This window comes from Piliocolobus tephrosceles, chromosome 1 (assembly GCF_002776525.5).
Source record: "Piliocolobus tephrosceles isolate RC106 chromosome 1, ASM277652v3, whole genome shotgun sequence".
Lineage (NCBI taxonomy): Eukaryota > Metazoa > Chordata > Mammalia > Primates > Cercopithecidae > Piliocolobus > Piliocolobus tephrosceles.
Window position 1 is genome coordinate 63,045,026 of NC_045434.1, and position 25,424 is coordinate 63,070,449.

Consider the following 25,424-nt stretch of genomic DNA (forward strand, 5'->3'; position numbering starts at 1 on the left):
CGGTTCTCTGGGTCAGGTTTCCTTAAAAGACAACTGAAATCTGACAGGTGTTTGGACGTTTGTTTCAGAGATTGAAGAGGAGTCCAGACAGAAAGGCAACCTTGAGAAGGTGTACCATTTGGAGAGCCTTGGGAGAGGCGGGGTTTTTCGGATGCACTATATTAAAACATGAGATTTGCTGTGGCATTGGCACCAAAGGTCCATTGCCACCTTGGGTGCACCTTGTACCTGCCCGGTCTCTGGTCGGCCTGCATACAATCAGAGATCATAGAATAAGGCCACCAACGCCCGGTCTCCGCCCTCACCTAAAACTGAATAGAGTTGTTAGGGTAGCTGGTTGATGCTGATTCTGGAAAATGGGAAGACATAATTGTTTAACCCTTCTGTGCTTTGACCCTCTGCTCTGGAAGACATGTTTTTAAAGCCCCATTTCCCTCTCCTGAAAAATGTGAAGGGTAAAGCGAAATGTGGACTAGGAGAAACCAAGTGACCTGTCTTCTCATCTAGTCGACTGTCTGACTTGACTCATGAATAAGAGCCCTTACTCAGATAGCGTTTTTTAAACCAGTACTTCCCATAGGAAGGGTTCCTGTCTGTTAAAGAGCTGTAGCATGTGTTTGTGCAAGGCACTGTCCCTTCCTGGTCAGTCACTGGAAAGAGCCATGTGGCTCCAGCCCATTGAGACCTTAGCTGGGGAGTGGAAGAGGTGGGTGGCCTTGAATGTTACACCACATGGTTGGAGCTCTGGGTTTTCCTTTGTTTCAGAGTACAGAGGGAGGGGCCCCTCCTTTCCCTGCACCAGTGCAAGGAGACCTTTTCCTGTCAGAGAGGACCTGGGAAGGGCCATGTCTCCCCTCTAGTGATTGTTGGGGGGTGGGGGTAGGGGTAGAGTTTGAAATGGGCAACTCCCTTATCTCTTGGAAGGTTGGAAGGTAGTCTGAAGTCCTCATTGTACCTACAGGATCTTTTTTATGTCATTAGTTTGGTCAATGTTGGAGGTACCCTAAGGGGCCTTCTATCCACTTGGATGAAAACATTGGTAGGTTTATTACAGAGATGGGGGGGTTGACTGATTGATAGCTTCAGTTGAACTGGGATTGAGAGAGGTGTGGTTGTGAGTTATAACTGAGGTCTTGGCCTCTTGTCACTGTTCATAATCCAGGCCTGTTTTTGTAAACAATAGCCAACTGACCTCCGTGTCCTGTCCAGATGCACTGCATTTGCTCTTGGAATCCCCCCTGCAGTTTTAACCAGATATGTCTTTTTTTTTTTTTTTTTTTTTTTTTTTTTTTTTTTGTACACATCCTATTCTTAAACTGTTGCCATCGGGAGTGTTAATAACTTTGATCTTCCCAGATTTCTCTCCAGAAGCATGCCATTTGACTAAGGTGCAAAGTGATTTTAAATGTTTATTTTTTGGAAGGTTCAAGGCGATAGGTGTTAATAGAACCATATCTGCCAATTTCTTTTTGGCAAAGGATTTCTCAAGAGTGTCTCAAAATTAAACACTTCGGATATTTACAAACATTGCTCATTGAGATGATGTAATGCAGATGGCTATTTGGGTTTTCTCTTCAACCTTGCCACAAACAGGAGACTGTTTTGCTTTGCTCTGATATTTTTCCATTGATACTATTCAGGATCATAGAATTTAATAGGTGGCTGAGCATGATGTCTTATTCCGAGAAGGTGCATGATGAATGCTTATGGAACTGATTTGAGTAGTTTAGTCCTTCATTTTACAGCTGAGGAGAATACAGAGAACTGAAGAGGCTTGTCCAAGGTCACACAGCTAGATGGTGGCAGATCTGAAACTAGAAACAGGTTTACCAACTCTCAATTCCCTATTCTGTATTTTTACTATGAAACATCATCTGACCAGGGTGGGAAAAAATAAAAAATTCTTAAGGAGCCCAAATCTGTCAATGAATAATGGTAGTAATAATGATAATGATAATAGTAGATTACACTTTGGTTGCTCATTATGTTCCAGTCTGTCCCAAGTGCTTTAAATGAATGGTCTGGTTTAATCCTCACATCAACCCAGGAAATGGGTATTATTATCACCTTCCATTCACCATATAAGGAAACTGAGGCTTAGAGAGAATGAGAAGCCCTTCCAAGGTCACACAGCCAAACCATGGCAGCTTGACTTCATTCCTTTATTCATTAACTATTTATTGAGTGCTTGCTATGTGTTCTGGGGATTGGCAATACAGCTGTGAAGAAGAAAAAGTCTCCACCCTTGTGGAGCTTATATTCTGGAAGCTGGGCTGTCTATGGAATAGCGCAGAATTTGGAGACAAAGGGCCTGCGATCTGATTTGGCTCTGCCCCCCAATAGCTAGAATCCCTGGGTCAGAATTATTATGAGTGTCAGCTTTTTATGTGTTATATGGGACTCATGGTGCTGCCAGACTTACTTCTCTTACAGATGCCAAGATAAAAAGAAAATTACTGTAACAGCTGTGCTGTTTGGTTTGGTGGTTATGTGCAATTTTTAGAGTCAAAGGGATTCAGGTTTAAATCTTGGTTCTGCCAGTTGCTAGCCTTTCACTTCAGGCAAGTTACCTGACTTGTCTGAGCCTCAGTTTTCCTATTTGGAAAATAGGTAAAATAAAATAGATTTCCTAAGGTAATAGTGAGTTGTTGATGAGATATGTAAATTATTTAGAACAGTATCTGGCACTTGTAAGTGCTCAGTAATGGTACGGTCTACTCTGTGAGCCTTTCTTTTGCTGAATTGGGCTATTGAGACTGCATTGCATATTCACTCCCAAAGTGCCAGCTATTAAATGATAGGAAATAAGTCAAGGAATGAAACTTGAGTTCTAGCTTAAGTTCATTTAGTCGTAACAAAAGATCTCGGGTCAGTCACTTAAACCCTCTGGACGTCAGTTTCTTTTTCTGTTAGTGAACAAGTAAACTAATTATTGGCCACTGTGGTTCTGCATGTCTTTGACCAGAGTCTCAGGTCCTGTTTTTTCAGTCAGAATTGTTTGAGTCAAATGGACTCTAAATGGGACCCTCATCTCGTGGGACCCTTTCTGGGACCCTCTCTATCCCTTGATTTTGCCTCCCTATAAACCACCTGCTTGCATGTGCCCTGAGGAACTCCTGAGGCTTCAGCCCCAACCCTACCCCAGGGTGGTTTTATGAGGGGTGTGCCTTTTAGTCAGCCTGCATTGTAGTGTCTTCTTAAAAACCATCATTGTTTCTGGTTTGTGGGTGCTCAGGTTCCTTTGAAAGTTCATGCCTCTCAATGTCTGACTGAAAGCAATAGTATTCTACATAGTAGCTCTTTCTGATTTACAGTGTGCTTTCATATGTGGTTGTCCCTCAGTATCCTCAGGGGATTGGTTCTAGGAGTGCCCCCACTTCCCCCAGGATACCAAAATCTTCAGATGCTGAAGTCCCTGATAAATAATGGTGTAGTATTTGCATACAACCTATGTACACACATCCTCCTGTATGCTTTAAATCATCTCTAGATTACTTGTAATAGCTAATACAGTGTAAATGCTATGTAAATAGTTGTTATAATCTTTTAAAATTCATATTATTTTAAATTGTTATATTATTATTTTTATTGTTGTTATTTTTTTTTTTCCTGAATATTTGCCATTTCCATTTGTTTGAATCTGTGGATATGGAACCTGCAGGTATGGAGGGCTGATGTACAATAATCTCTGGAAATTCTTTACAACCCTGGTCATATTCATGGTCATAACCTGAAGCCTTTGGCCTCTAGCCTGTTAGCTTGTTGCTGGGATTGGAGCAGCGAAAGTGGTAAGGTGCAGGGCATGGTTACCAGGGTTGTGAATCTGGGTGGTATTTGGGTGCATACACATGACTGTATACAGTCCCAGCTGTTGTTCTTTCCTTATTTAAGGCGCCTTTCCTTTACTCTCTCTATACCTTGAGTTTTTACAGTCTCCCAGAAAGCTTGAGATTGATGTTCATGCAAATATTCCAGGAGAAATAGTCTGAAACAGAGTGGCACTATATGCTGAGCAGTCATGTTTTCTTTCTTGAGAACATTAGGGGTCTTGTCTTTTTTTTTATATATATCTTAGGAGAACAGTGTGTGTGTACCACAGAGATGGAAGTGAAATTTTGTAATTTCCATCTGGAGCATTGTGATAGAAAAAGTGCAGGCCTTTGCCTGGAACAGTTTAACCCTTTCAGGACCCTTCAAGAGCAGGAGATGAAATTTAAAACTGGAGTCATATTGTGTATGTATATGTACTTGGGAATGCTGATGCCTGGTATATAAACAAGCTCTTTCCCTTGGGAGGTCTGAGCAATTTTTCATTCACGCCAAAAAAGGTCTTCTTCAAAGCTTCTTTCCTCACAGCTCCCATTCCCCAAGGGAGCTTTAAATATAATCAGTTAATCAGTTTTAAATATAATCAGTTAAATATAATCAGTTTGAAAAGCTGCAGTAAAACATTTAGTTGGAATCCTCAAGCAGATGCTATCATTTTCCTGTAAGATGATTGAGGGCTCCTCATCCCTTGCTCAGGGGAAAAAACAGCAACAAAAAAAGCTACTCTGCATTAGTAAGGTGAACTCCTGGAAGAAAATGAAGCTCTTGGAAACATTCAAGTACCATACTCTACATCTTGCAATTGAAAGACCCTGGAGGAAGGTGGTGGGCAAGGAGCCAGGAGATGCAGTGTACTGTGCAAAGAAGCAGTAGTTGGAAACAGTGTTTGTGAGGGGTCCTTAGCTTTTTCAATTTCAGGTGTTCTTTTGGGGAATGAGAACAGAAATTTCCTTTGAAGAAGCCTATCTGGTAGTTATGGCCACATCCATTATGTATCATGCAGTTTGAAAGCTTCGACAGGCTCTGATCATTTCTCTGCTATGAGGTGTCCAGAGTTTGACCTAGCTGCAGTATGTAGGTGCCCTTACTATTAAAATCAGCAGGTGCCCAGACCCTGACTCCCATTATTCATTCCAGATAAATTGGGCTACCCAGTGACACCTGTAGAGTTCTCCTTCCAGAAGTGAGAACTCTTCATGGGAATTGTGCTTACCTTATACCCTTGACCTCTGACAACTACGTTAGGAAAATATGTCATATTGCAGGGAAAAAGCAGTTGATATGTAGATTTCTGGTTGTAATAAAATTAAAATGAACAGTTTTAACCTGGTGTCAGCTCCAGAATTGACTTTTTGGGGAATCTGGGAAAGCTGCCTTGGAAGTTGGTTTAAAAATAAATAATAGCAGCACTTAAAAGCATTTTTAAAAATTACAAAATTAACACCCTTACTGATTTTACAATAATGTGTAGGAACTCTCATATCTCCCTTATTCTCTGTAATCGTGGTAGAAACACAGGAGATTGACCATCTTAACCATTCTAGAGTACAGTTCAGTAGCATTAAGCACATTCACATTGTTGTGCAACCATCACTACCATCCATCTATGCGACTCTTTTCATCTTGCAAAACTGAAACTTTATACTCATTAAACAATAACTCCCTATTCCCTCCTGCCCCTATCTCTGGCAAGCATCATTGTACTTTGTCTCTATTTGATAACTCCAGATACTGCAGGTAAGTGGAATCATAGTGTATATATTTTTTGTTACTGGCTTATTTCACTTCCTGTAATGTCCTCAAAGTTCATCCATGTTGTAGCATATGTCCAAATTTCTTTCTTTTTTAAGGTTGAATAATATTTAATTGTGGCCGGGTGCAGTGGCTCAAGCCTGTAATCCCAGCACTTTGGGAGGTCGAGACAGGCGGATCACGAGGTCAGGAGATCGAGACCATCCTGGCTAACACGGTGAAACCCCGTCTCTACTAAAAAATACAAAAAACTAGCCGGGCAAGGTGGCAGGCGCCTGTAGTCCTGGCTACTCGGGAGGCTGAGGCAGGAGAATGGCGTAAACCCGGGAGGCGGAGCTTGCAGTGAGCTGAAATCTGGCCACTGCACTCCAGCCTGGGCGACAGGGGGAGTCTCCGTCTACAAAAAAAAAAAAAATAAATTTGTATATATATATATATATATATATATATATACACACACACACACACACCCCATTTTGTTTACCCATTCGTTCATTGATGAACACTTGGGTTGCTTCTACCTTTTGCCTATTTTGAATAATGCTGCTGTGAACATAGGTGTAACATAGGTGTATTCTTTTTTCTTTCTTTTTTTTTTCAGATGGGGTTTCACTCTGTCACCCAGGCTGGATTGCAGTGGCTTGATCATGACTCACTGCAGCCTTGACTTCGTGGGCTCAAGTGATCCTCCCACCTCAGCCTCCCAAGTAGCTGGGGCTATAGGCACATGCTACCACACCTGGCTAGTTTTAAAATTTTTCGTAGAGATGAAGTCTCCCTGCATTGCACAGGCTGGTTATTTTTTTAAAAGGTACACTCTACTGAAGTTTTACAAGCCTGTATATACATTTCTATATAATCACTTGTCCTGATACATTTTTTAAACTTAAGGTTTTAATATATGCATTAGCTTGTATATTAGTATATTAATTATAAAGTTGTACACCTTTTAATAATTACATGAATTACTAAACTTTTACCATATTTTTAATAGCTTTATTGAGATTTAATTGACATTTAATAAATTGCACATATTTAAGGTATACAATTTGATAGACTTTGACATATATAACACCCATAAAACCAACACAGTCAAGATAGTGAATCCAATCATTACCCTCAAAGTTTCTTCATTATAATATATTAATAAACCAGTACTATTGGCCAGGCACGGTGGCTCACATCTATAATCCTAGCACTTTGGGAGGCCAAGGTGGGAGGATTGCTTGAACCCAGGAGTTCAAGACTGAACCGGGAAACATAGTGGGACCCTATCTCTGCAAGGAAAGAAAAAAACAAACAAAAAAACTGGCTGGGCACGGTGGCTTATGCCTGTAATCCCAGGACTTTGGGAGGCTGAGGTGGGCAGATCACCTGAGGTCAGGAGTTCAAGACCAGCTTGGCCAATATGGTGAAACTCTATCTCTACTAAAAATAGAAAAAATAGCCGGGTGTGGTGGCAGACACCTGTAATCCCAGCTACTCGGGAGGCTGAGGCACGAGAATCCCTTGAACCTGGGAGACAGAGGTTGCAGTGAGCCGAGATCTTGCCATTGCAGTGCACCCTGGGCAACTAGAGCAAGACTCCATTTCAAAAAAAAAAAGGAAAATTATCTGGGTGTGATGGCACACACCTGTAGACCTAGGCTGTCTTAGGAGGATGAAGCAGGATTGCTTGAGCCCAGGAGTTCGAGATTGTAGGGAGCCATGATTGCACTATTGCACTCTAGCCTAGGTGACAGAGCTAATAATTATGTTATAGAAAAGGCATTAGCTTCAAGATAACTAAGTGAAAGCCTGGTATTAACAAATTTTAAAAAGTAACAAATAATGATCTAAGCTACCCAGATTAGTTTCTGGAAAATTTGTTTAACCAAGACAACTCCAAGGTAAGTCGGGTTAATAATTGTATCTCAGCCATTACTCTGCTTTTAGAAGGGAAGGTACAGGATGGAGTGAGAAAGAAAAGAAAAAAAATCATGGCCATGTTAGGAGTGGACTAATGACAGTATCTGTTTACATATAGATATGGCTTGGCCGGGCGCGGTGGCTTATGCCTGTAATGCCAGCACTTTGGGAGGCCAAGGTGGATGGATCACCTGAGGTCAGGAGTTCGAGACCAGCCTGGCCAACGTGGTAAAACCTCATCTCTACAAAAATACAAAAATTAGCTGGGCGTGGTGGGGTGCCTATAATACCAGCTACTCGGGAGGCTGAGGGAGGAGAATCGCTTGAAACCAGGAGGTGGAGGTTGCAGTGAGCGAGATTGTGCCACTGCACTCCAGCCTGGGTGACAGAGCAAGCCCCCATCTCAAAAACAAAAGCAAATGAAAAAATAGATCTGGCTTGAACCAGTCTTAGGGCCTCATGCCTTTTTAGAAGGGGTCACAAATGAGCCAGATGTCAAGGAGAGGGTCTAGGGGCTCCCACTGGAGATCTACTCAAAATATTTTTAATATGGCTTCTTTCTTCTAATGATTGACTTCCTATTGCCTGCTAAATACAGACCAACTTTCTAAGGTAGACATGAACTTCCTTCTCAGTCTGAATGCAACCTCTTGTTTCAACCACATTTTTTATTTTGTTTTAGGAGGACTGGAAATCTAACTTGACTGCTTACCATTCTTTAAACACATAGACTACTAGCTAACGTTTGCTCTTTGTTGGATGCTTACCACTTACTAGGCATTATGCAAAATACTTTATGTAGATTATTCCATAATCCTTACTTCAACTTTAGGAAAAAGATGTTACTAGTATCCCATTTTACTGATTAAAAAAATGAGGTGTAGGACATTCAGTTATTCCCCCAGGGTCTGCAACTGGTGAATGATGGAATAGGAACCTTGGTTGTTGCCAGAGTCTAAGTTCTGCGTGTTGTTCATGGAATGCCCCTTTTTCACTGCCCAGTCCTGTATCTTCACCTTTTGAAATCTCACCCTTCTGCCGGGTGCAGTGGATCACCTGAGGTCAGGAGTTCCAGACCAGCCTGACTAACATGGTGAAACCCCGTCTCTACTTAAAATATAAAATTAGCTGGGGGTGGTGGCACATGCCTGTAATCCCAGCTACTTGTGAGGCTGAGGCAGGAGAATGACTGGAACCCAGGAGCTAGAGGTTGCTGTGAGCCGAGATCACGCCATTGCACTCCAGCCTGGGCAATAAGAGTGAAACTCCATCTCAAAAAAAAAAAAAAAAAAAAAATCTCACCTTTCTGGTAAAGCCCAACGTTTCTGGGATTCCTTCCTTAATTGCTCTGACCAGAAATAACCCTTCTTTTCTATTTCACCCACACAGTACTTCTCTTAATAGCTCTCATATGGCATTGATCTCATACTGCCTTATGTTTGGAATATTTGTATTTCATTCTTTTTTCTTCTACCAGACTTCTGAATGTAGGAATGTTTTGAAGTTGTGTAGTGCAATGCAAAGAATATAGGCTCTGGAACCAGCCTGCAGTTGGAGTCTTGTCAACTTCACTTCCTTGCTGTGTGACTTTGCTCAAGTCACTCAGCTTCTCTTCCAAGCCTCCTCTTCTGTGACATGGAGATAATGAGACCTGTCTTGCTATTAATTGCAGTTGTGTTTAGAGTACTGGCTCAGTGTATGGCAAATATTAAATGCTAAATAAATAGTTTATCATAAGGTCCCTTCAGATAGCAAACGTGTCTGGAAGACTATTGTAGCTCAAATGGTGGCTCTCGGTAAACACTTATTGTCTGTAGTACTGAATAAATAAATGGATGACCTAACTACTGCAAATAATCTTTTGGAAGTAGTTTAATTGTATCCTTACACTACATCTTGCACAATGTCACCAGACTGATTTTTAGAAACTCATTTTTTTTTTTTGCTAAGGTCATAGCATAAAAGACTGTTACTATTAATCACTTCCCACTTACCCTGCTTACATTTTATAACGCCTTACAGCTGAACTGCCTCTAGTTTCCTTTCTTTATCATGTTGTGTCATGGTTTGTGCTTTATCCATGCTGTGCCCTCTCTTTGGAATGGGTCCTCTTCCTTGAACCTGGAAAACTTATTCATCCTTTAAAAAGCCCAGCTCAGATGCCACCCCTCCAGGAAGCCTTCTCTGCTCCCCTGTGCAAAATCCGAAGCAGGATTCCTTAGCATCTTCCCTTGCCTTCTGCACAGAGTTCATCAGTACGCTCTCAGCATCTCCTCCGCAGTGTCTTTGTACACTCTTGTATTATTGCACTCATCATATTACATGGCAATCTCTTTGTTTACATCTCTTTGTTTACAATTTACTAAACACCTTCAGGAAAAAACAGTCTTTTATTCATTTCTGCATGTCCAGCTCCTGACACATAGTAAGCACTACAGTGTTTATAAGTTGAATTGAACTGTCTTCTGAGTTGAGTTTGGATGCGACAGTGCCATGATGGCATGCTTCTGCATTTCTCCCCCACTCCAGTAAGAAACCCATGTTAATATTATTTGAAATTTGATATAGATTAAACGTTGTGAATATTTGCATTATACAAAGACAAGTACAAACTACATAGCCTTATGGATCCTCCCCCATGGGGGTGTGTTTCTCCTTAAATTTATTGCGGGCTCTGCCCTCTTTAGAATCACTGCCCTAGAGCTATACTTGAGTTGACCAAATTTCTTCAGTCACATCTCTTACCTTGGAAACCAAGAAAAATGTTAACACTGAAATTCCCAAGAGTTTAAAACAAACATAAGGCTTTCTGTAATTGAAGCAAAAACCCATTCTACATTTGCCCAGGATTTATTCACCATTTTTATCAGGCACTAAAAGTCTAAGTTTGAGAAAGTCCGCCTGTCTTGACCTGGAGTTAAAACTGGGTTGACTTGAAAAAGGAACTATTTTGTTACTCTTTCGAAGCACGGTGTGGAGAGAGTTATTGCCTGGTTAGAAGCAGCTGTGAGATCTTTGGTAAATGGGGAAGGAAAGGTCCTAAGAGACAAGCAGGAAAATGGTCCCTTTTGAGTTTTCAAGTCATTCGGTATGAAATAGCCTTGACCTTATTTATATGTTGTGAATGAATGGTTCTGAACTTGAAATATGTATTTGTGTGGAGGAAAAACAGTTGGGACATGTTCCTCCATTTTGGTGTATATTTTAGGATGTCATCCTTTAGGGAGAAGGCAGATTCTCTTTGGGTTTTTTTTTCTTTTTCTTAACCATATCTTCTAAATGCATTAATCAGTAGAGAGGTGACCCAGAAGTCACTGTGAAAGTTGGGACCTTATCTTTGCTGTTTGATCCCAGATCTTGCATTTAAAATCATGGCATGGTGGGCAGGATCTGAATACTCTCCCTGGAGAAGATGACCCTGATAGCCATGGGTGGCTGGGTGGCCAGGGCTCCACAGGAGGACAAAGCATAGAAAACAAAGGGACTCAAGAACATGAGGTGGCCATGACAAGCCATGCCATAAGCTTTATGAAATATGTCTTGTTTCTGAAGAGTTGGCTGTTGCCAACGCTTTTCTCCAAACATTGAAATCCCTTAGAAATTTGCTGCCTTTTCCCATTAGTTTTTTTGTGTGCGTGTGTTTATTGTTTTGGTAGGTGGTGGAGGTGCTGCACCAGAGCTTGTCAGATGAGTAAGCTGCTCTTTGGGAAGACATCTTGACTGAGGTACCTATTCTGGAGCAACATTTCTTTTGGGCCAATATAGTACTTTGTAACACGTTGAGCTATAGGATTCTATACAGGCAGAATGATCCTAAGGGAAAGAATGCTGGATTGGGAGGCAGAAAGCTTGGGTTCTAGTTTAGCTTTGTCATTTACTACCGTGATTTTGGAGATAACTCACCTAAGGTCTCAAAATCCCTAGTTTCCCTATAAAATGGGAACAATAGTTCTTGGCCCTTATAATGATGATGATGATGGCTAGCGTTTGTCAAGTGCTTCTTATGTCTCAGCTCTGTTTTAGGTGCTTTACATATATGAACTCATGAATTTCTCAACAGCCCTGTGAGGTAGCTGCTATTATTATCCCCATTTTACAGATGACGCACAATGAGGTTAAATGCTCTGCTCTGAAGCACATGACTAGTAAGTGATGAGGACAGATTATGAACCCAAGCTGACTTAACACTGATGTCAGGCTGAAATGAAAGAATTCAGTTGAAACTATGAGATGCTGTATACACTCAGTTGATTGTCCTCATTTCCTAGTAACTTGTTACAATAAAGAATTAATGCAGTGTTTTAAATGTGTTTCTGTTACATACCTACTCTACCTCCCTATGCCTTGGTCTTCTCATCTGAAAAACTAGGGGTTAAACATTAGGAACTTTCTAAGATCCTTCCAGCTTTCAGGGTTCATGATTCTTGCTTATTAATATGTTGAAGATTGGGCGGGCTGGGTGGCTCAAGCCTGTAATCCCAGCACTTTGGGAGGGCGAGGCGGGCCGATCATCTAAAGTCAGGAGTTCAAGACCATCCTGGCCAACATGGTGAAACCCTGTCTCTACTAAAAATACAAAAATTAGCCAGGCATGGTGGCGGGTGCCTATAATTAATCTCAGCTACTTGGGAGCCTGAGGCAAGAGAATCACTTGAACCTGGGAGGCAGAGGTTGCAGTGAGCCCAGATCGCACCATTGCACTCCAGCCTAGGTGACAGAGCAAGACTCCGTCTCAAAAACAAACAAGATGTTGAAGATGATGATTTGTCCCTTTTAAGTAGACACACTTGAAAGTACAAAAACCATTGTATTCTCTGAATGACATTCTTTCCACCCCCAGAACTTGCCATGCCTGCATGGCTGCTGCACACTTATGGAGGGTAGGCCCCAGGTGGTAGGTAGTACCAGAGTGGCAGCTGACCTGGAGAGCAGTTGAAATGATACTTGTTGAAATATCACGATCTAATAGGAAGATGTGCCTCACAGCTGGAGAAAAATCGAGGGGAGAGAGAGTTACTTGATGGGCAGGTGAACTTGTGACTGGATCACTAGGGACAATGAATGCTTTAATCAGGATAACTATTAAACTTTGGACTTCCAATAAGCTCAGAGACTTCCAGAGTTAGAAAATTCCCTGCGGTAACTGGTTTGTATGGTTTTCCCCGTCCGTGTTGGTGGGCCAGAAATGGAATTTGTGTAACTCTTGGTATTATCTTTATGTTGTTGTGTACAGTACTTAAATTTAAAAGAAAAAGGAAGTTGATTGATTGTCCTTAATGAAAATTAAAGAAATAAGGAAGTGGGAGGCTCTTAATCTCTGACATCTGGTCTGGGACAAACCTGTGGGAGGCAGTGTGGTTATGGAACTGGTATAGGGTTGATCTAGACATCTGGGTTATTCGGGAAGTGCCTTCAGGCCCTTTTAGGATGTGGAGTGGCCTCTTGCCTCTTAACATTGCTCTTTATATATTAGGCCCTTTGTCAACTAAGGGATTTCTTTGAGGATTGTGATGAAGCATGCCGTAATGTGGAATTGAAATGTTTTTGTGTTTATGTTTGTTTTATTTTCACCTAATGAATAGGCTAAGTAGCAGTCTGTTGTTTTAAATGAGTACTATTAATAATAATGACAACTCATATTTTTATCATTACAGCATTTAAAAAATATCGTTCATAGAGAGGAAGAAATGTAGAGTAATGGAGGACAAACTTTGTAATGTTGAAGATGTCATTCCACCTTTGGGATTCTCAGCTTCTCAGCTGGAAAGTGGAAAGATGGATTACTAGTTCCTTGCTTCATGATTTTTAGGACATATGAACAAAAAATGGTTATTGTTAAGTGAGTTGTCACATAGAGTCTGGATGTTGATTATTGTCCTGGGGGAAGGATAGAAACCAGAGAATAGATAGCACAGGTTCTTCCTACTCCCCTCTCCTGCTTCTGGTTTGAGGTTTCATCTTTTTTTTCTTTGTTTTCTTCTTAAAGGTTTCATCTTTAAACGACATTAATTAGGCTTTGTATGTTTAGCCATTATTAGAGTCCATTGTGCTGTATCTCTTGATCTCTCTTATTTATTCAGTGATTTGTGGTTATGTAAGTTATCTCAGTTCTTTGCTGTCAGCAATTTTAAATCAAACATTGAAGCATTTTGGGTGGGTGATGTGTTACTTTGATTAATGAGTTCTTGATCTGGATATTTTAAGGCCCGTAACAACATAATGTGGAAACACTTAATTCTCCTTAAAACTACAATAGTGTTTTCACTGCCAAAGCTGAAGCTGATCTGTGCCAGTTACTTCTTTCTAACAGTGAATGTGTGTGTATGAGCTTTCTTTTGCTGTTTTGGCCAGGGAGCAGGACTGCCAGTCCAGAAAGGCCAGCTCTTCTGGATTCAGTAGCAAAAGAGTTAATCATTAAGCAGAAACAGAAACCTCCCAAGTTTCTAACCTTCTCTTGTGTTAAATCTCCTTACTCCTATTAGAAGAAAAGGCATATGCACACTTATGCATGCGCGTGTGCGCATGCACACACAACCACCATACGCACAAATACTCTAACAAAACTTAATGTAAAATGATCTCATGTTTATGAGAGCTGGAATTACTTGGGAGGGATACTTGTGTTCTCCAGGCTTAGTGGGCATGATGTGAAAGCAAGGCTATTTGGCCTGTGGAGATTGAAGATAAGAGCGTGATATGTAATTGAGTAAGAATTTGAAAAATTATCCGATAACGTTAGGAGCAGCAAAGCAACTGCTTGTGCTTTTTTATGCTGGAAACTATTTGGAGTAGGAGTGAGGAGCTAGCATTGTTTTCAGGGCGTGGGAACCCCCTCCCCACCTCACTAGCCAAAAATGGTCAGTTCCTTCATTTGCAGAACTTGAAATAGTTTAAAGAAGAGACTTGATGAATTGAACTCGTGTTTTTGCTGCTGTGGCCACACCCTCTGTACAGACCTTTGCTTCATTTGGGTTCTCAGCAACTTGGGAAGGAGGAGGCTATTGATGAAACTTTCGGGGCGTTGGCTTATAGCTGCTGGAGTGTTCTTCTTTCCAGTCCCCTCCTCTCCTCACTTCCTCCAGTGTTGGGACACTTTGTATTGAACAAGAAGATCATGAGCTAATTTCAACCTGACAGCCATTTATTTAGCACCTACTGTATGTTTTCTTTTCTTTTCTTTTTTTTTGAGGCAGAGTCTTGCTCTGTCACTCAGGCTGGAGTGCAGTGATGTGATCTCGGCTCACTGCAACTTCCGACTCCTGAGTTCAAGTGATTCTCCTGCCTCAGCCTCATGAGTAGCTGGGATTACGGGTATGTACTACCACACCCGGCTAATTTTTATATTTTTAGTAGAGGCGGGGGTTTCACCATGTTGGTTAGGCTGGTCTCTAACTCCTGACCTCATGATCTGCCTGCCTCAGCCTCCCAAAGTGCTGGGATTATAGGTGTGAGCCACTGTGCCTGGCCTGTATGTTTTATACTATGCTAGGTTGTGGGCATAGAGAGATATAAAAAAAAGTTTCTGCCTTCAAGGAGCTGCAGTCTATTAGAAATGTCTTAGTCCATTTTCTGTTGATTATAACACAATACCTGAAACTGGGTAATTTGCAAAGAAACATTTTTTTTTTTTTTTTTTTCAGTTCTGGAGGCTGGGAAGTCCAAGATTGAGGGCTGAATCTGGTGAGGGCCTTCTTGCTGATGGGAAATCTCCACAGAGTCCCGAGGTGGCGCAGAGAGGGAGCTGAGTGCGTAAACTTGCCAGCTCATGTCCCTCTTCTTCTTCTTAAAAAGTCACTAGTTTCACTGCCAAGATAACTCATTAATATATTAATCCATTCATGATGGCATGCCTTCATGATACAGTCACCTCTTGAAGGCCCCACCACAGGGATTAAGTTTCAACATGAGTTTTGGAGGGAACATTCAAGCAATAGCAAGAGAGGTGGATGGATTATACAAGTATAGTGATAGGGTCACAGTAGAGAGATATTGAAGGCTTTGTGGATAGGGAATAGTCTTAACAGTGAGTAATGCTGATGAGACTGGTTGATAGAGGAAGATGATGATGTTACCTAGTATTTACAGGGCATAAGGTAGTCTGTGAAGTGCCTCGCCATACTTTATCTTATTTAACCTCAGACTTGTACAACACAGGGCAGGATGATATCCGGCCTTTTTTTGGTTTTGTTTTTTTAAAAATTATTTTGAGATAATTATGCATTCACATGCAGTTATAAGAAATAATGCAGAGAGATTGCACATCCTGTTACTTAGATTCCTCTGATGGTTAACATCTTGCAAAACTATAACACAATACCATAATCAGGACCTTGACATTGATAACAGTCAAAATTCTAAACAGTTCCATCACTGCAAGGATCACTCATGTTGTCCTTTTCTAGTCCTGCCCCTCCCAGTTCACTCCTTCATCTCACCCTACTTTAGTCCTTAGTCCTTAAATGCTGGTAACTACTAATCTGTTGTCCATGTTTATTATCTTGTCATTTCAAGAATATTATAAAAATGGAACCATTAGCATGTAACTTTTTAGGATTGGCCTTTTTTTTATGACTCAGCACACGTCTCTGAAGACTCATTCAGGTTGTTGTGCATATCAGTAGTGCATTCCTTTTTATTGCTGAGCGGTATTCTATGGTATGAATGTATGATGGTTTGTTTAGCCCTTCACCCACTGAAGGGCATATGGGTTGTTTCCTATTTTAGGCTGTTATGAATGAAGTTGCTATGAACATTCATGTATAGATTTTTGTATGAACAGGTATTTTTTAGAAGGTAGAGGTAAGCCAGGCATGTTGATGAGTACCTATAGTCCCAGATACTCTGAAGGCTGAGGCAGGAGAATCTCCTGAGCTCAGGGGTTCAAGATGAGCCTGGGCAACATAGTGAGAGCATGTCTCCAAAAAAAAAAAAAAAAAAATATGGAGGTGGTTTTTTTGTAATGGCAAGATTGTACATTAGAAGGTAGAAAAGTAGGTTTTGCATCTTACTAGGGAAGATACATGTATATTTCTCTCTCTTTGGACTGATCATTTAAGTTGTCTCAATTTCCTTATCAATAAACTGGCATAATATATGTTCTGCCTACATCCCAGGGTGATTGTATAGATAAATTGAGATATGGCCTCCTCCTGAGTGGGATTACAGGTTCGTGCCACCACGCCAGGCTAATTTTTGTATTTTTAGTAGAGACGGAGTTTCACTGTGTTGGCCAGGCTGGTCTTGAACTCCTGACCTCAAGTGATCCTCCCAGCTTGGCCTCCCAAAGTACTGGGATTACAGGCGTGAGCCACTGTGCCTGGCCCCACAGTAGTTCTTAAATTGCAATCTAGAGACAACTCTTTTAGGCCATCTTGCTTTTTCTAATAATTGATATGTAGGTGTTCCTTATATGTTCTATTTACTCATTGTTGATGATTATAGGTTGCAATATTTGCTCCCAGATTTAGTTTATCATCTTTCTTTTAATTGAATTATTTGATATATAAGAAATTCCAAGTCCAAGTGCGGTGGCTCACACCTGCAATCCCAGCACTTTGGGAGGCCACGGTGGGAGGAACACTTGAGTCCAGGAGTTCGAGACCAGCCTAGGCAACATATTAAGACCCCGTCTCTACCAAAAATACAAATAAATTAGCTGGGCATAGTGATGCACTCCTATAATCCCGCCTACTCAGGAAGCTGAGGTGGGAGGATCACTTGAGCTCTAGAGGCCAAGGCTGCAGGGAGCCATGATCATGCCAGTGCAGCCCAGTCTGGATGACAGAAGGAGACTCTGTCTCAAAAAAAAAAAAAAGAAAGAAATTCCAAATTTTAATATAGTCAAATTTTGTTAAAAAAATTAACTTTTTCTTTATCGTCTTGATTAAGACAAACACACACAATCATAAGGATATTCTTTTGTATTTTCATCTGCAAGTTTTGCCTTTCACATAACGTCTTGAATAAATAAGGAGTAAATTTTCGTGAACAGCGTGAGGTAGGGATCTAACTTTATTTTATATTCCATGTGGCTATATTTATTAAAGCATTCATCTTTTCCCCCATTGATTTGTAATGTCTCATTTGTACATATATTAAGTTTATTACACATATTTGTGGGCAAGATGAGTTCTCCATCATGCTGTAGTGGTGCTGCCCCTGGATGTACATCAGGGGTTGCTGATAAGGGAATCGAATGTTTTCCCCTTTGAGGTAGTGGCACTAGGATGTCCCCATAGTTCCAACCAGAATAGCTCTGCTTTTATGTTCACGACATTGGGTGTCCCACTAAGATTTTATTTGAAGAACTTTTTAGATGGAACAATTTTAAAAGTTAAAAACTACAATTTTTAAACAAATTACATTTTGGATAGTTGTTTGAGATAGCAAGGGTTTCGTCTCTTATCTTGGGTTGAATGAAAAGTGTAAGACACACAGAACTCAGGACCTAGCAGCGAGGGAAGTGCATGTTTTTCAAAGGGAAAGGAATGCATTGTTTTGCAGTTGTCAGTAGTTCCAAATATATCAACCATACCACAAATAATGAGTATGTAGTTTTCCTGAGAGATTTAGAACTGTCTAGAGCCTAGTCCTTATCGTCTATGATCATAGAAACCATGGAGAAAAAAAGCCTATCTATAAGAAAGTAATTAAAAAAAAAAATTAACCCACAGCAATACAAGAAATGACATCAGCCAGTGGATGACTGAAAATGAGTGGTGTTGATAAGAACTTGAGGAATTTTGAGATGGAAGAGGTGTGGGCCAGAATGAATAAGACCTTGATTTATGGACTAGGATTTGGCTAAGTCGAGAGTAGGAGGAAAGAACAGTGGCAGTGTGTCTTCCCTCAGTGGAGTTCCCACAGCCCCCCATCGTGCTTACCGCTCCTGCATCACTTCCTACACCCTAATACAATGATGGTTTTATCCACCTCCACCCCCACCCCCATGCTCCTTCCCCCAGACCACACTCACTACCAGAAAGCTTGTGAGTTCTTTGAGGGTGGGCAGTGGACAGCCTGTCATTTCAACATTCCCAGCCTCCAGCACCATGTTTGCATGTGGTAGGCATCCAATAAATGTGTGCTGAGTGAGTGAGTAGACTCTTGGGCTGGAGCAGAGGAGTCATAGACAGAGAGTAAGATCAAACTGGATAGTTTTTGATGACCTTGAAGATCAGCCAGAGTCTGGCTTCATACTGGGGCAACAGAGAACAATGGGGGCACTCTGACTTGAAGAGATGAAGTGTGATGAAGTCGTTTCCGAGGGACTCCCTGGTTGCTCTGAGTTGCCTGGATGGGGGCAAGAGGCTTGTTCCTGCCCACACAGCATACCAGGCCCTGTGGTAGGTGCTGCAAACATGCTGTTAAATGTGATCAATTACTAGAGTCACCTATGAGGGAATTGCGAGTCCCTATTTACTGAACAAGACACTTGAGTTCAGGGCGATGATCCGAAGTGATGATGACCCCTGGTGGAATAGGGACTGCAGCTTAGGTCTGTCCAACTCCAAAGCCTGCTGGTTCTTTTATCTTGGATACCATGTTTGACCACACTGTAATTAAGAGATGCCACTAAGATGGGAAGATGAGCTGCTGAGATGGGTGTGGGGCCTAGGGGTGAAGTAAGAGTCAGGAATGCCTGAGGTTTTTAGTTTGGGAGACAGGGAGAACGATGGTGGCAATGGCAGAAATAGACATATGGAAGCCAGGAAGAGGTGCAGCAGTTGGTGAGAGAATGAGCGTTATTTTAGACACCCTGAGTTTGAGATGACAGTTCCATTCAAGCAGGAATTTCATTAGGCAAGTGACAATGCCACCCCCATCCGCCTTTCATTATATCTGTCATTTTCTTTTCTTCTAAATTGGAAATGTTGCAGAGAAACTGTGAAATAGATGACACCTCCTGTACGTGCCAAATTACCTGACCTCCTTTTGCAGCTTCTTACCTTTCACTTTGAGAAATATTTTCCCTTGAAGGGGCTTCGTGTTTGTGTGCAGGAATTAATAGCATTTTCTTTCCCCATGCCCTGTAGGGAAAGAGCACAGCTAAACAAGGAGAGAGAAAACTGGAGTTCTGAGCTGCCTTGCTCCGAGTTTGGTTGGAGGCCCCTTATGAGGGTCAGCTGGGAATGAAAGAAAAGTCAAGTCAAGCCCTGCCAGCACCCTCCACCACCTGACCTCCCATGAGTGACTGAAGAGCTGGCTAAAGAACAAGTTACTTGAAAGAGAGCCTGGGGAGTGTGGGAGAGGCTGAGTTCAGCAAAACATGACTGGGTGGTGCTGGTGCTGTTTCGGGGTGTGGAGGCAGGAGTGGTTAATCTCCTCAATTTGAATAATTTTGGGATGGTGAGATGGCTCTTTGATAGAGGATTTGATTGGAGATTGTGATTGTAGGATGTGTTGAAAGAGGGGATCAGGCTAAAGCCATTTATAGGAAATTATATTTCAGATATTGGCAGTTGAACTTAATGTATTCCATTCTCACTTCCAAAGGCTTTGAAGTTTTAGTGTTATTTCTGTTTTGAGGAGAGTAGCCTGTGAGTACTTCTCATCCAGTGTGTTCAATCCAAGGAGACTATAGGAGTTATTACTCTCCTTCTTTTTAAATTATTTCTGTGTAACAGAGATTACCCACAGTTGGCTGGAGAGGTTTAAGCCACAGTTTGGTAGAAAAAAGACCACTCAGCTGGAGGTCAGAGGCTTGGGTACCAGTGGTAGCTCTGACCCTTGCCATCAACTGTGTGGCCCTGGGTAAGTCTCTAACCTTTCCTGGCCTCAGCCTATATAGGATGAACATATAATTCCTATGTGTAAGGGTTGCTGTGTTGACTAAATGAAGTAATGTTTGTGTATCAGCTTTGCAAATTACATACCCCAAACAAATATATACTAAGATTTTATTTGCTGCAACAGAAGAAAGTGGACCATCTCTTGGCGTTTGTTTTGATGAGACTTGACCTATATAACATTGGCTCAAGTATGTTTGTTAAAGTGAATCACCTGTTGCTTTCTGGGCCATACTTGAAATGACATGCCATGTTATGGTGAACCCCTTTTGCACCGCCCCGAGTTCAGGTTGGCCTTACACAATTTGGGCGAGATAGATGAATATACACCTTCCTTCTTCTTAGAAACAAAACAGTGACTTGCGCAGGGTAGACATTAGGAAAGTGACTTAGCTGGTAAATATGTGATTAATAATGGAGATTTGGCCTAAGTATGAGTGCGAGCCTCTGAATACGGATGGGTAAGTGATAAATAGCAAGTCTGCCAAGTTGAGCACGTTGGGGAACCTCTTGGGCTCTGTTCATGCTTGAAGTATGACTGTGCCAATACTGTACTCGCTGTTTAACAAAATGAGGTCGTACCAATCACACTATTTTGCACGTATTTGTTTACACATCTCTCTTGTTTGCTAAGCTGTGAGCTCTTTGAGAGCAGGGACTATTTCTGTTTATCTTTGTTTTCTAGCATCTAGCACAGTGCTTAGTGTATAATAAATGTTTATTGGATGGTTGAATGAATGAATGAAATTCTTTGCATTTTTATTTGGTTAGAGAGATTTTTTGAAAGGCATATATGTGGGATTATTTTTGCTGTCACCTGCTAATTTCACAGATGTCTTCTCAACTGTAGACCTTCACTAAGGGCAAGACCTATTTATGCATAGTTGAGTTGTAGCTGCTGCTGCCCTGGCCTGATGGCACAGTGGTGAGGGCTGTCTCAACATCTGCCCCATGTCTCTTTCATAGAATAATACCCTCCCTAAGCCCCTTTTCCCTGTACCTTCCTTTCAAGGATTGCTGTGTAGTTAACTCTGCCTCAGGCAATTTATCTTATCTGTACTTTTGTCTTCCTCATTCCTCTTCTCTTTTCCAGTGCTTATCCAGTAACCTCAAGGAAGTCTGTTCCAACCCTTCTTTGCTGTTGGTGTATTCCTATTCATGAGTTAAATCCCAAACCAAACATACTCTAATCGGGGCAGTTGAACTTGAAAAGAGCCAGTGAGAAACCTGAAAGGAGGAAAAGCCTGGCCACAAGGCTTCAAGTGAAATGAAAGCTATAAACACCAGCTTCGTCAACCTTGAAAGCTTCTAAAAGTGCCCTTAAGCCTCCTTTTGAATCACTGAAAGTTTTCACTTACCTCCCTGTCTTTCTCAAATAAAATTTCCTCTTTCTCAGCCACCAGTCTTAAAAAACAAAGCAAAACAAAACACTTCACACCTCCTTCTTACTCAGTTTTACACTAGTGGAAAGAGAACGGAATTTAGAGTTGGAAGGCCAGCGTGAGCGCCCTGCTGCTACTTAGTAGCTGTGTGACTCTGGAAAAATTTCTAGGCTTTCTGTGCCTCAGTTTCTTCCAACAGTTGACAATACGACCATGTATCATCAAATAATATACTATGATGTGAAGTTTATATATATGAAGAACTCTTTCAAGCGCACAAAGCGCCAGATACATGTCTGATATTTCTAATGTTACAGCAGTTTTTAATATTGTGTTTCATTTGCACATACAGTACTTGATATCTCAATTACATTAGAGGCTAAGACAGTTTTCTACCAGCATGAGAACTGAAACACGATAGCATGCCTTTTATGTTGAAATGTGTTTGAACTTCAAACAACAAATTTATAAAACGTACTATGCAATATACCCTATCAGTAAATTAATTGAAGGCTGCCTTTAGATTGTTAGGTGTGGATGACAGGAACTTTATTTCATACTTCTTTTGTACCTGCCATTGGTGTTTAACATAGTATTGGGTTTATAACAAGTGATTAGACAGTCTTGTTGATAGTTTGGAGAACCATCTTAATCATGACCTAGTATCATTCTTTCTTCACAGCAACCTAAGTGTCTTGATTAATATTAAACTGACTAATTTGTTTTGAAGCTGAGAATGAGAAATTGGAGGTCCTTTTCATAGATCTGAGATTCCTTTTTATTCCCGAGTTGGAGAAATTCGGGTAAACAAAATCAAATACTTGTAAAAATACTATACAAAGGAATGACATATGTATGCTGGTTCCCTAGCAGGGTAATTCCATCAGTGCCTTTAAAAAAAAAAAAAAAAAAGATTACATTCCTTCTCAACCACCCAAGGGAGCCATTTTCCAATCTCTTATCTTGTTGGGGTGTGTTAGAAAAATACACCAAGAGTGAGAACCTGTAAGCCTGGGGTTTATTAACCTACTTAAAACCAGTTTTACTTCAAATAGCTGATCTTTAGTGTCGACCATTGTACTTTTGTCTGCAGGGAACAACTCAAGTTTCGTCCCGTCCTCAGTAAGCAGATGAGAGGTAGGGTTGACGTTAGAAGCCAAGCTTTTGTGGAGCAATAAGATAAAATTATGAAGGAAGCCTATTGAATTCCAGGAGAGTTTAAAGAAAAATGTAGAATACTTTGTTAGCAAGGGTATGGGTGGGCTTCTGAGTGGAGGCAGCAGGCTACACCTTGGGATGTTTCAGTCCAGATTCTGTTTCAGAAGCTTCCTAAATGTATGCAGAAATTGTGTAATTGTATTCATAACTGTTGAATGTATTATTGGTTTGATTTGGTTTCACTGCTCCTAAGTGCCTTTTGTCTTATCTTGCAAGCATATCACTGTGAGTACTTAAATCATTAACAACTCATTAAAACTCTTCTGACCATTTTCATTTTCTACCAAGCTGAAGCCTGGGTGTGGTGGAAACTTGTGCAGGCCTGCTTGACTGTGCTGCACCTGAGCAGCTCCTAGCAGTTTGGCTGTCAAAAGGCCACTGAATAAAGAAATTGATAGGAATGACGGACATAATCTCTGCAGTTCCTAGAAAAGAAGGAAGGGGCTGCAGGATACAGGATATCAAGGATCCTTTTCTTCAACCTGAAGGACTCTTCAGCAATTAACACTTTGACTCTCTTTTTATGCAACACATTTTTTTTTTTTGTCCTCTCAGAGATTCTATTTGTACTTGTTATTTTCTTCTTTCAGGATTTCTATAGCTTCTTTTAGAGACTCAAAGTGCTTCCAGTTTTGTTACCGCATTTATTATTTAGGGGCAGGAATTAAGATCTTGATGGAGATGAAGTGGTACATCACTTACTGGGCTGTGGAAGCAGTCTGCCACAGGCAGTTGCAGCAATTCTTCTGGTTATGTGTTGAGAGAGATAATATATATGTACACATACATATACATACACACATACACATCTTACCTTATTTAGGATCTCTCACAAGAGAATTTTAAGTATTCATAATTTCTATATGTTTTAAATGCCTCATAAGTAAAGAAAAAAGGTTTCTCTGCTTTTGACTTGAATTGTTGAACTATTTGTCCCTTGGTAAACTGATCAATTGCCACGCAGATTGAGAGAAACCAATTCAATCAATCAAAATGTTTCTGCTACATTGGCATGCTTTGTAATGGAAATGAAAACAACAGCATGTTTTTGTCAGTTTAAATGAATAGGTTTCCTTTAGATCAATGCTGAAGTTGGCATTATAGGTATCTAGCCTATGAATGCTAATAATTTATTATGGAAATGCCTCATGGAAGCACTTGAACTTACCCATGCATCTTACAGATATATCTGCCTGTTGGTGAAGTGTATGCCAGCGTTGGCATTTCTCGTGAGTGCTGGCGTGACCCACAACACAGCCTCTGTGGTACCAGAGGGCCCTATACTGTCTTCAAAGACATTTGGTTCAGTGCATTAAGAAAATTCATTCATTCAATCACTAATTCATTCATGTACTCAACACATGATTATGTATGCCCACTATGTACCAGGCTCTGGTCTGGTGCTAGAGATAGAGTTATTAACAAGACAGAACAAGTCCCTGCTTTCATGGAGCAGTTTTTTGTTTTTTTTGAGACGGAGCCCAGGCTGGAGTGCAGTGGCGTGATCTCGGCTCAGTGCAACCTCTGCCCTCCAACTCCCGGGTTCAAGCGATTCTCCTGCCTCGGCCTCCCAAGTACCTGGGACTATAGGCACACGCCACCACGCCCGGCTAATTTTTGTATTTTTTTAGTAGAGATGGGGTTTTACCATATTGGCCAGGCTGGTCTCAAACTCCTGACCTTGTGATCCACTTGCCTCGGCCTCCCAAAGTGTTGGGATTACAGGCGTGAACCACCATACCCAGCCCAGAATGATATTCTTAACATACGGACTTTTGCAAGGAAGAGTGGCAGTGGCAGCATTGTATGGGGAGCTCTGGTTCTCATTTATGCAAGATGTGTAATGCCTTTCTAGAGAATAGTGTTGCTACTTATAGCTCGGGCTTGGAGATAAGACCCACCACTCTGCAGGTCCACTTGAACTTCTTTGTAAGCCCACTTGAACTAATCCGGAAGAGTTTCAAGCTTTGGTACCCTATTTGCCTACAGCTGGGTACAAAACCGCATATTGGGTATGATTTTAGGGCTATTGTCAAGGTCCCCTGGAGGTGGATGGCTGAAGACATCTCTTCTACTGGTAGCTTTTTCTCTTTAAAACATTCTTTTATTGTATCTCACTCAAAAGGCTAGCTGTTTATTTATACTTTGGTGTGAGATTCCATTTGTTTCTTTACAAGGTTTTGATAAGGGTCTAAGGCTACTAGATGCCAGTTTAGTGAGGGAGGGCACTCTGGGGGGAAGTAAGCAGGTATATGGGGCTAAAATCAAAAGATTGAAGCACCTCCAGTTGGACCTACTTAACAATTTTGCTTAGCCTTGAACCCTTGGCCTCTCTGATAATTAGTTTTCTAATTTTTTTTTTTTTTGAGATGGAGTCTTGTTCTGTTGCCCAGGCTAGAGTGCAATGGCATGATCTCAGCTCACTGCAACCTCTGCCTCCCAGGTTCAAATGATTTTTGTGCCTCAGCCACCCCAGTAGCTGGGATTACAAGCGTGTGTCACCACACTCATGTAATTTTTGTATTTTTATTAGACAGAGGTTCGCCAT

General features: G+C 41.2%; 1 protein-coding gene across 7 annotated transcripts in view; it reads left to right on the forward strand.

Moving 5' to 3' along the window:
- The window catches only part of SRGAP2 (SLIT-ROBO Rho GTPase activating protein 2), a 252,984-nt gene that overhangs the window by 3,182 nt on the left and 224,378 nt on the right, over positions 1-25,424 (forward strand). The window lies entirely within an intron of this gene.